The sequence below is a fragment of the Megascapheus bottae genome, chromosome 16 (assembly GCF_031878675.1).
Source record: "Megascapheus bottae isolate mThoBot1 chromosome 16, mThoBot2.hap1, whole genome shotgun sequence".
NCBI classification, from domain to species: Eukaryota; Metazoa; Chordata; class Mammalia; order Rodentia; family Geomyidae; genus Megascapheus; species Megascapheus bottae.
The window spans coordinates 41,526,195-41,537,068 of NC_143524.1; the positions used below are offsets into that span (position 1 = coordinate 41,526,195).

Below are 10,874 nucleotides of genomic sequence, written 5' to 3' on the forward strand. Positions count from 1 at the left end.
AGAGAGTACAGATTTTTGTGTGGGGGGGGATGTTGCAAACATTTAGTAGTCATAACTACTAACATGAATTGTATGCTATAGATACAGAACTCCTATTTCTTTACGAGCTTTAAACATAAGTGGAAAAAAATGTCATGGGCAACCTGAGTCAAAGCCACTAACCCAAGGCTTATGTTTTTGGCAATCCAATGCGAATCTTGAAGAATAATCTGGTGGTTTTGATTCTTATGTGTGCAAAGCAAATATAAGAGTTATTCCAGGCCAGGAGTTTGGCTTAATGATACAGTACTTGCCTAGCATGCACAAAGTCCTGGGTTTGTTTTCTCAGTACCACACACAGAGAAAAAGCCAGAAGTGGTGCTGTGGCTCAAGTGGGAAAGATTTTGCCTTGAGAAAGCTTAAGGATATGTACCAAGCCCTGAGTTCAAGCTCTAGAACTGGCAAAAAAAAAGAGTTATTTTCACATCTTGTTTCAGGTCTGACTAGGTCTTTACATGATAAGACAGATGAAATATGGGATCCCGAACTAGATGCAGGGACAATGATAAAAACTTGTCTGAGGGACATGTCTCAGGGATAAAGCACTTGCCTGGCAAGCATGAGGCCCTAAGGGTCTCACACAGCTAACATCATACTTAATGGTAGAAAATGGAATGTGTTTCTCTTAACATCAAGAAAAACTAAAAGACATGAATGCTTAGTCTGATGATTTCAATGCAACATGGAAGATAATTATTTATGGAAAGAAACGTAAGAGCTTGCATTTACAGAACCTCAGATTGGCTGTACAGTCCTACCTGCAGCAGCTCCACTGTTATCCATTGACTCTGACATTCTAGATCTAAGATGAGCTCCTTCACCAACTGGCTCTGCTGAGCCAGCTCATCCTTAGCTGTGCCAAGTTACCCATTATCTTTTTCTTCTTCCTCCAATCTTTGCAGCTCCTAGTCTCTTCCTCATAGCCCAGGATTCTTCTAAACTGCATAAATTCTCTTTGAATCCTTTGTCTCGCAGTCTGTACCTGATTCTGTAAAGATGGACAAGAAATATGTCAATTACTCTTGTCGGATGCTAGGCCTACCATATAAGATTGTAGGAACCAGATAGAAAGACAATATTTTTGTGATGTATGTTTTGCTATTGTTGTGAATTTTTGAGTGTTGGGGAGGACCCTGGTACTTCCTGGTTGTAATCCCAGTTACACAGAAAGTAGACTGAGATATGAGGATCTAGATTAGAAGACAGCCTGAGCAGACAAATATGAAATACACTCTCATCTCCTATTTGCCAGCAAAAAAAAAAATGAAAGTGTGGCTCAAGTGGTAGCACTCCTAGTTTGGTCAAGAGAAAAGCTAAGTGAGAATATAAGGGCCCGAGTTCAAATCCCAGCACTGGCACACAAAATTTTATATATATATATGAGAAACTTTAAGCTAACAGCACATACAAGGAGGAAAAAATTTTTTTGAGCAATGGTACATTTACCCTAGGACTTTCACTTAAGTATCTAGAAGAACAATGCCTTCAGATTATCTCCTCTAGGCCACCTACAGATAAAATGTTAAATTTGCAGACCACTGTCATGGACAGGAATCCTTGTATTCACACATTTTTAGTTTAGAGTCTTGAAGGAAACTCTAGCCTGTTGTTCAGAAGTGTTGGAGCCTTATTGGAAAAGAGAAAGAGAATAGAATATTCTCCATTGTTGTGCTAGCCACTGTGTGCCCAACTATAATCTTTTCTAAATACTTCTAACAAATCCACTCTCCAGGCCTCACCCCTAATAAGGAACAGATCAAATAGTATATAGAACTAGTCAATATCAGGAATAAAGAGAAAAGGGCGTTGCCTTCCAAAAACTTTTCTCTTGTCTAACATTAGCTTCCAACTTCTGGGCTTCCTGCTTCTCCTTCCTCAGCCTGGTGAGGGTGATGTGGAGTCTTGTTTTGTGAGGCAGAAATCACACCAGTCAAAGCCTTAATCATTCTCTGCACCTAGACAGGATTAGGAAAGGAGCCACCAGAGTGATCTCAAAAGGGTCCAGTTTATAGAAACTGAGCCTGATGCGTAGAGTCCGATATTAGAGGAAATATGAAATACAGGGAGGTAGTGCATTTGTTATCCCTTAGGGATAGACATCATTACATTTCTAGTAAAAAGCCCCTGTCTCTCTTTCCTTAGAGTAAGTGTCGATTCTGTATCACGAAGTTCTTTGTTCTTATTGATTGATGGTTTCCCACATCCACTTTTCAGTGTTCCCAGCAATCATCTTACTAAGGGGAGCTGTGAAAGCTAAACTTGGGAAAGAATTCACTATGCAGATTTCTCCATACCTCCTTCTCCTGCCTCACCCTTTATGCAAATGGAAGGAGAGCACATGCAGGTATTCAGGGCATTGGAAGCTGACTGTAGAAGAGATATAGGAGGAAGGAAAGATGAGATGAGATGTTTTCCCAAGCATCATCTTCTGCCAAACCTGCCATTCCTTTACTACCTCCCCTGAGAGGAAGGTGTGGTGACCACAGTGCTCCTGAGATCGTTCACAGAGCCAATAAATGGCCTTCCTATCCTCCTCACAGAAGAGTAGGAGTTTCTCTCCATGGCATACATTGCCTTTCCATGGCATAATCTCTTCCCCGCTCAAAGTCAGGGCTCAACTTTACTTCCATGAGTTTTCTCACTATACCAGCCAAGTGCTGATTTGCACATTGATTTTCCAGTAATGTCTCATACTGCACACAGTGCTCTTCTGAGCCTACCGTTGTCTTCCCAATTGCTGGTGGTGATACAGGCTTGGCAGAAGCTATGGCTGCAGTCTAGTCTCGGGGGTTCCTTCAGAAGCCCCAGGCAGATGGGACAAGTCACCTCCTCCCATGGGTTCATCAGGATTTGTGAAGTCATTGCCCTGCTGCTGGCTTGCTCCTGTTTAAATCTTCTAAGTCTATACCCCAAGTCTTTTTCTACTCTACTCTTTGTACTCAGAGACTCCTCGGTGATTTGGCAGATTCAAAATAGATGGTGGAAGTGTCCAATATTAGTAGCACCCACCCACTGAATGTTAGTTTCTGCTGAAGACTGGACAAAACAGCTGGAGATCAGCTACCCTTCAGTGTGTTGGAAAGGTATGAAGTTTCAGAGGCAGACAGAATCTTAAAAAAAAAAAAAAAGGAAGCAAGAATGATGGAAGATGAATAACGAAAATACTTTGAAATGAGATATGAAGATGGTAGCCAGGCACTGATGCCTCGTACCTGTAATCCTAGCATTCAGGAGGCTGAAATCTGAAAGTCCATGAGACTCTTATTACTAATAAACCCCTCAAAATAGCCAGAAGTGACACTGTGTCTCAAGTGGTAGAGTGCTCTTCTTGAGCAAAAAGAAGCTCCGAAACAGAACCCAGGAACTAAGACACATGAAGATTGGGATACATTGTTTGCATGTATAGAAATGCTCTAATGAAGTCTGTTTGCACCACTAATCTGAGCAGGAGACTGACACCAGGACAGCTCTTTCTTCTTGTATTATTTGTGGAGCCATTGTAAATGTATCCTTTCCCAGTCCATGGATTTGGAAGTCAAAGGTCTGCATATTCCTGTTTCTGGGACCCACAAGGAAGAGTCACAGCTAGATGATCACTTAAATAGCTAGTCTAGATACAGGGGAAAGATCTGGAATCAGAAACACGAAGCTCCAAAAAGGAAAGGGTTCACGTCTCCTTTGGAACCATCAGTTTGGGAAAGTTTTTCCGGGAGGAAGAAGCAGTTGTGGCCCATTGAACTTTTCTACAATAAATATATTTTACGACATAGAGCTAGTCTTAACAAAACATTCAAATAATTTTCAATTGCTTATCAGATCTTAATGAAATAAAACAAGAAGTCAACAAAGAGAAACTACAGAAAGCATAGAACACAGGGAATTTAAATACTGTACCTTCAAACAATGTGTTGGACAATGAATAAATCAGAGGAGAAAGTTTAAAGCAAAACTCCTGACTGAGCACTGGTGCCTCACACCTGTAATCCTGGCCATTCAGGGGGCTGAGATTTAGGATTGCCATTCAAAGCCAGCCTGAGAAGGAAACTCTGTGAGACTCTTATCTCTAGTAAACTATTCAAAAAGGTGAAAAGTGGTGCTGTGGCTTAGGGAGGTGCCCAAGCCCAGAGTTTCCAGCCCCAGAACCCAGGAGAAATAATCCCTAGACTCAAATAAAAATGCAGAAAGGGTGAAAGGTGGAGAAGTGAGGAAGACAAGGCAGCGAATATAATGAAAGTATGAAAATAAAGGGCTTACAAAAAATAGAATGGGGGCCGGGAGTTTGGCCTAGTGGTTAAAGTGCTTGCCTAGCATGCATGAAGACCCGGGTTCGATTCCTCGGTACCACATACATAGAAAAAAGCCAGAAGTGGTGCTGAGGCTCAAGTGGTAGAGCTCTAGCCTTGAGAAAGTGCAAGGACAGTGTTCAGGCCCTGAGCTCAAGCCCAGGACTGGCAAAAAAAAAAAAAATAGAATGGAAGAAAGACAGTCTCTTCAACAAATTGTGCTGGCAGAACTGGTTAAGCACCTGCAGAAAACTAAAGTTGGATCCTTCTTTGTCACCCTGCACTAGAATTAACTCCAAATGGATCAAAGACCTGGAGGTAAAAGCTGACACACTGAAAACTTTACAAGAAGGAATAGGAGATACACTAGGCCTCCTTGGCACAGGTCGAAACTTTCTTAATAAGGACCAAGAATCACAACAAATCAGAGAAAGGCTGGATAAGTGGGACTGCATTAAACTGCGGAGCTTTTGTATGGCAAAGGACATAGCTAGTAAATTAATTAGGAAGCCTACAGAGTGGGAGAAGATCTTCACCAACCAAACAACGGACAAAGGCCTCATATCTAAAATATATCAACAGCTCAAAAAATTGAATCACTCCAAAACTAACCTCCAAAGTAACAACCATCCCATTAAAAAATGGGCCAAAGACCTAAAGAGAGTCTTCTCTGAAGAAGAAACAAAAATGGCCTATAGACACATGAAGAAATGCTCAACATCTCTGGTCATAACAGAAATGCAAATCAAAACAACTAAGATTCCACCTCACTCCAGTTAGAATGGCCAGGATCAGGAAAACGAATAATAACAGATGCTGGAGGGGATGTGGCCAGGAGGGATCACTACTACACTGTTGGTGGGAGTGCAAACTCGTTCAACCACTATGGAAAGCAATATGGCAGTTCCTCAAAAGACTAAACATAGAACTCCCCTATGATCCAGCAATTCCACTACTTGGCATTTACCCAACCATCCAGAAACAAGGACATACTAAACCCACTAGCACAACAATGTTCATTGCAGCACTATTCACCATGGCAAAGATATGGAACCAACCTAGATGTCCCTCAGTTGATGAGTGGATCAACAAGTTGTGGTATTTGTACACAATGGAATTCTATGCTGCTGTCAGAAAAAATGACATCGCCCCATTTGTTAGGAAATGGAAAGACTTAGAAAAAATCATATTAAGTGAAGTAAGCCAGACTCAAAGGAACTTAGGCTCAGTGGTTTCCTTCATTTGTCATAATCAGTAGAAACCTTGGGCTCTACTAGCAGAGATCTGTAATAGAGCAAAACCTTGATACATAAGGCCATATAATGTGAAGCTAATTGAAAGGACCTCCAGGATATTGAAACAAAAGCCATATAACAAATGATTGTTGTCCTTAATGTACTATGTTATCTCTCATCTCTTTTGCTGTCCCTTGGTTATCTCATATTGTTACAGTATCTCACTTTGTTATCTGATATATTGGATATATTTGTATTTAGTTATTTGAAATTCGATAGGGAAGGGGGGAAAACCAAGATGGGGGGTAATGGGGACCAAGACATGTGAAAGGGTATCAATGTATGTGAATTAATGCACCTTCTATCTGGCAAATATCATGTAACCCTTTTATTAATTACAATAAAAAATATAAAAAAAAACAAAAAAAACAGATAGTGTTAGCCATAGTGAAGTTAACAGTGGTCTAAATATAGCAGATGATAATTAAGCAATGTTTTAGACATCTATAACATGTCAAATGAGGTACACACTCCTTCCAGAGTTGCATGGTTCTTTGTTTGGGGTTTTTTTTTTGCATGTACTAAACAAGGGAATAGGCAACATGAAGCCTCCTTCATAGAGGTGAGCTGAATGACAAGAAGAGAATGTGGAATGAGAAAGAGGAAAAGCATCTTTAGGTAGAAGGAATGGTATACACAAATGCCATAGTGAGAGACAACATGGTATATCTTTTGAAGGTTCGAGTTGCAAGGGAGCCTGGTCTACAGAAAGCCATAAGGCTTTTGGCAGTACAGGACCTGGCTATGCAGCACAACTGAAATATGTGACCAGCTCTTGCTAATGAACAGAGCAGCAGCAGCTGCTGGGATGGGAGGGAAAGAACCAGCTTCAATGCCCAGACCCCACAGAGCCTGCAAGACTCCATTTTTCTCCCCTGTCTCGGCAGCTTGGTTTGCACACACTGGCAGGCAGACATTCTCTTATCAGCTTTCCTTCTGGTGAGATGGAGGAAGGAGGCAGAAAAAAAAAAGAAACTTCCTGCATATTTCTTTAGAAAAGAAGCCCCATTCCAGAAGCACCATTTTCAGCATGGAAAATCAAAGTTCTAGTACAGAGAGAGATGGCCTGGCTCTTGGCCTAGACACTTCTTCCTACTGGGCTTCCAAGGCAGCCCCTCCCCACACTAGCCCTTTGTCTGTAATTCTTCTCAGAGCAGGCATAAACTTCCCTGACTTCATTTATTACTCTCGGGCTAGTATCTGTCCCACTGTCCTTGCCCCTCCCTAAAACTTCCCTACAAATCTGAGGGCCCCAAAGGTGAAGTCTTGACTGCTTCTCAAAGGTTGAGGGGGCAAACAAAGGCCAAGGGCAGGATGAGTCCCTGCACAGGCCCAGCCCGCCTGCAGGCCCTCTTCTCTCCTGTTCAGGTAGCAGAGAAATGAAAGTAACATAGTAGAGGCCAGCAAGAAGAGGAAAGAGGAAGATCCTGTTGGGCCTGGAGGCTGCAGGCCCTGGGAAACAAAATTGTATATGAACCCAGCCTCCACTGGGGAGAAAAGACCACATGTAGTGGAGTGATTCCCAAGTCCAAGAGAGACTTTTGTTGTTGTTGTTGTTCTTCCAAATTAGGAGGTGCTTCTGACGTCTAGTGGGTAGAGGCCAGGAATTCTGTAGAACATTCTACAATGCATAACACAACTTTTGACTGCAGTGTTATTCCACTGAAAATGTAAAAAATGCTGAGTTTGAGAAACCTTGTTTAATTCTTTTTGCTTGCTAGCCTAGTTGAAACACACAGTGTGCAAAGATGTCTCAATTATTCTCCCAATTTGAATTGTCCCTTTGGGTCTACAGCCTCCTTCAAGATGAGATGGGGTGAAGGAGGACAGAGGAACAAACTGGGAAGAGATGGCTTACAGATGACCCGTGGAGCTCTTTGGACTGTTGGTCATGCTCTAATTATTATTAGTTAGTTTTTTGTTTTTTGCAAGTCTCAGGATTTGAACTCAGGGTCTGGCTTACTGTCCCAGGGATTCTTGTGCTCAAAGCTAGCACTCTACCACTTAAGCCACAGTGCCACTTCTGGTTTTTCCTGAGTTGTTTATTGGAGATAAGAGTCTCACAGCTTTTTCTTTCCTAGGCTGGCTTCAAACCACAATCTTCAGATCTCTCCCTCCTAAGTAGCTAGGATTACAGGTGTGAGCCACAAATTCCCGGCCTGCTATAAACTTTTGGGCTTTACTAGTTACATAGTATAAAACCTGTTCAAAATTTGTCAGTTTGTGCATGCTAGGTGGTATACTTTATTGCATTAACATGTACCTCGATAAAAAATGAATATAAAAGAAAATTATGTTTTCTAGGTGACTTTTATGTGAATCTGAGCCTGCATGCCATTCGTTTTAGGTGGTAAGTCAGGGCATTTTTACCCTGGATAGATAGGAAGGGGTACTGGGGGCTTATGTCTGTAATCCTAGCTACTCAGATGGCTGACATCTTGAGTGAGGACTGTGGTTCAAAGCCATTCAGGGCAGAAATGATCATGAGACACTTATCTCCAATTAACCATGAAGAAGGCTCGAATTGGTACTATGTCTCAAAATGGTAGAGCTCTGGCCTTGAACAAAATATAGTTATATAATTGTAATATAATTATATATAATACATTTGTAATACATAGTTACCTAGAATAATATATAGAAAACATATAAATATATACATCATACACTATATACACCAAACAGATATCCACCTGGCCACTGCTCTACACAGCTATGCCATCCTTCTCTCCTCCCGGGAAAGCGTGTTTGAATCCTCTATTACTGAATCAGAACTCTCTGCTGTTGCCTGTGCCCTGTCTATGTCAGTATGCCCTGTTGGATGCTGGGACACATTCCTCCACAAGTACCTAAACCTGGCCCATTGGCAACCTGAATATGTCATGCTCTCCTCATCACAAATAATGAACTCATCGGCATAAGTGAGCCTACTGCCATGCCCCACGTTCTGAATTATGTGCTACAGGATACTATGGGTTTTGTCTGATGCTATACCTGGCAAATGAACTTATCAAGATTGTTATACATGAGTTCTGAAACTTTGCCCAAAAGACCACCAGAGACCATCACCAATGCAGAAGCAAGGGAGTCTTTGTTGCAAGCTCCAGCTTGGTCTCTCGAGCACACACAGAAGCAACTGGTAATGCTGAGAGCCCGGGGGAGCCTAGGGTTACAGCATTCTTATCCACTTCTTTGAGGTAGGCAGGGACTTCACATATATCATAGTGACTGTCACATACTGTGGGACATTCATAAAACAACTCTAGTAGGGAGGAACTGTAAAGGGATCCTTGGGAAAGTCCAAGGACAAATTCCTTACCGATTTCTTAGCGCCACCTGGGGTGTCTCAGGAAGATATATGCTTAACTGCAGGGTTCTGCCCTAAGCAAACACTATCTGTGGAGGCTTCCTGTCTTAGACAAACACACCATTGTCAGTCTGCCTGACACTGCTGTGAGTAGGTCAGAGTGACCTTCTGGCAGGGCCTGCTTAAAAATAACTTTTTCTGAAGTTCATCAAACTTTAAAATTAATACAAGATAAGCATGAAAGGGAAGCTAAAATTTATCAGGACACTAGTAAGAAGAGTGAGGAGCAACAAGGAGGGCTGAGCCAAGTGTCCTTATGCAAAGTAACACAACAGTGCCTCTTTCAGACAGAGGGAGACTTAGGAAGTTGGACTTCTTGATCTTTCTTCCATTTTAAGTAACTTCTCACGTGTGGTAGAAACATTGAATACTACAGATACTGCAGAGAAGATGTACTGTGTTTAGTAATATTTTATATGCTCTGATTTTCTGTCCCCTCATGTTTTTTTTGTTTTTTGTTTTTTTTGGTAGATCACTGGACCTGGGTGCTGCCCCTGAGTAGCTCAAGGCTACTGCCCTACCCCTGGGTCTGGGCATTGTCCCTGAGCTCTTCAAGCCATAACCCCACTTTTTTCTAGTGATTAATTGGTGACAAGAGTCTGAAAGTCTCTAGTTCCCGGGCTGGCTTTGAACCATGATTCTCAAATCTCAGCTTCCTGAGTAGCTAGGATTACAGGCATGAGCTCACCGCATCCAGCTTTATGTTGACTTTTAAGAACCACTCTCTGTGTGTGTGTGTGTGTGTGTGTGTACGTGTGTGTGTGTGTGTGTGTGTGTGTGTGTGTGTGTGTGTGTGTATGTGTAGACAATAGAGCTTGAAACAAGGTCTCTCACTATTGCTTAGGTCATTCACTCTACAGCTCTACTACTTTAGCCACTTCTTTTTTACTGGTTATTGAAGAGAAAAGTCTCTTGGATTTGTCTTCCCAGGCTAACCTGAGCCACCATCCTTAGATCTGAGCCTCACTGAATAGTAGGATTATAGGTCTAAGCCACTGGTCACTTGGTTAAATCACTAATAAACAAGTAAACTTCTGGCTGTAAGTGATGTTTCTATTTTTTGCATTATAGAATGAGTTGGTGTTTCTCCCTTTTTCTTTATTCCTGAAAATATTGTGAATGATTGGCATTATTTTTCCCTTAAATAGGCCATAGGATATTATCAAGTAAAGCTATTTGAACCTTTTTATCCTTTTGGAGAGGTATACTTTCTATTTCTTTTTGTTTGTATGACATTTTATTTTTATTATATGTAGTTCCTAAGTCAGTTTTAGGCAATATATATCTTCAATCCTTTAATTTTTTTTAACTGACATTTTCTGTCTTTGACCTAGAATATCTGTCCATTTTTCTCTCTTTCCTATTCTGCTCTCTGCTTCTGTAAGATCAGCCTTTGTATATTCCACATGGTCAATGCCATTATTGTATGCAATTTTTGTATTTCTGTGTCTGGCCTGTTTCATTAAACACAAATACCTTCCAGTTGATACCTTTTACCACAATGAATTTTTTTTCCTTCAGTGCTTTGAGTTTGATGACTACTTCATTGTGTATGTCCCATTATTTTTATCTTTTCCTCTGTGGGTTTTTGTTTTGTCTTGTTTTTCCAGTCCTGGCTCTTGAACTCAGGATCTGGGTACTATCCTTGGGCTCTCTCAAGGGTAGTGCTCTACCACTAGAGCCACTGCACCACTTCCAGCTTTTTCTGTGTATATGGTACCAAGGAATCGAACCCAGGGCTTCCTGCATGCTAGGCAGCACTCTACCAGTAGGCCATACTCTATGTTGATGAGTACTTAGATTGACTTCATATCTGAGCTTTTGTGAAATGTTTGGCAAGGTATCATTGGCCCATCTCCTTTCTATTACTAGATCCAGGCTTGGAGAACC

At 41.5% G+C, this 10,874-nt stretch overlaps 1 pseudogene; it reads right to left on the bottom strand.

The window, feature by feature from the left end:
* Positions 1-764: 764 nt before the first annotated feature.
* LOC150053333 (E3 ubiquitin-protein ligase TRIM34-like) lies at positions 765-2,901 on the bottom strand (annotated as a pseudogene).
* Positions 2,902-10,874: the final 7,973 nt, after the last annotated feature.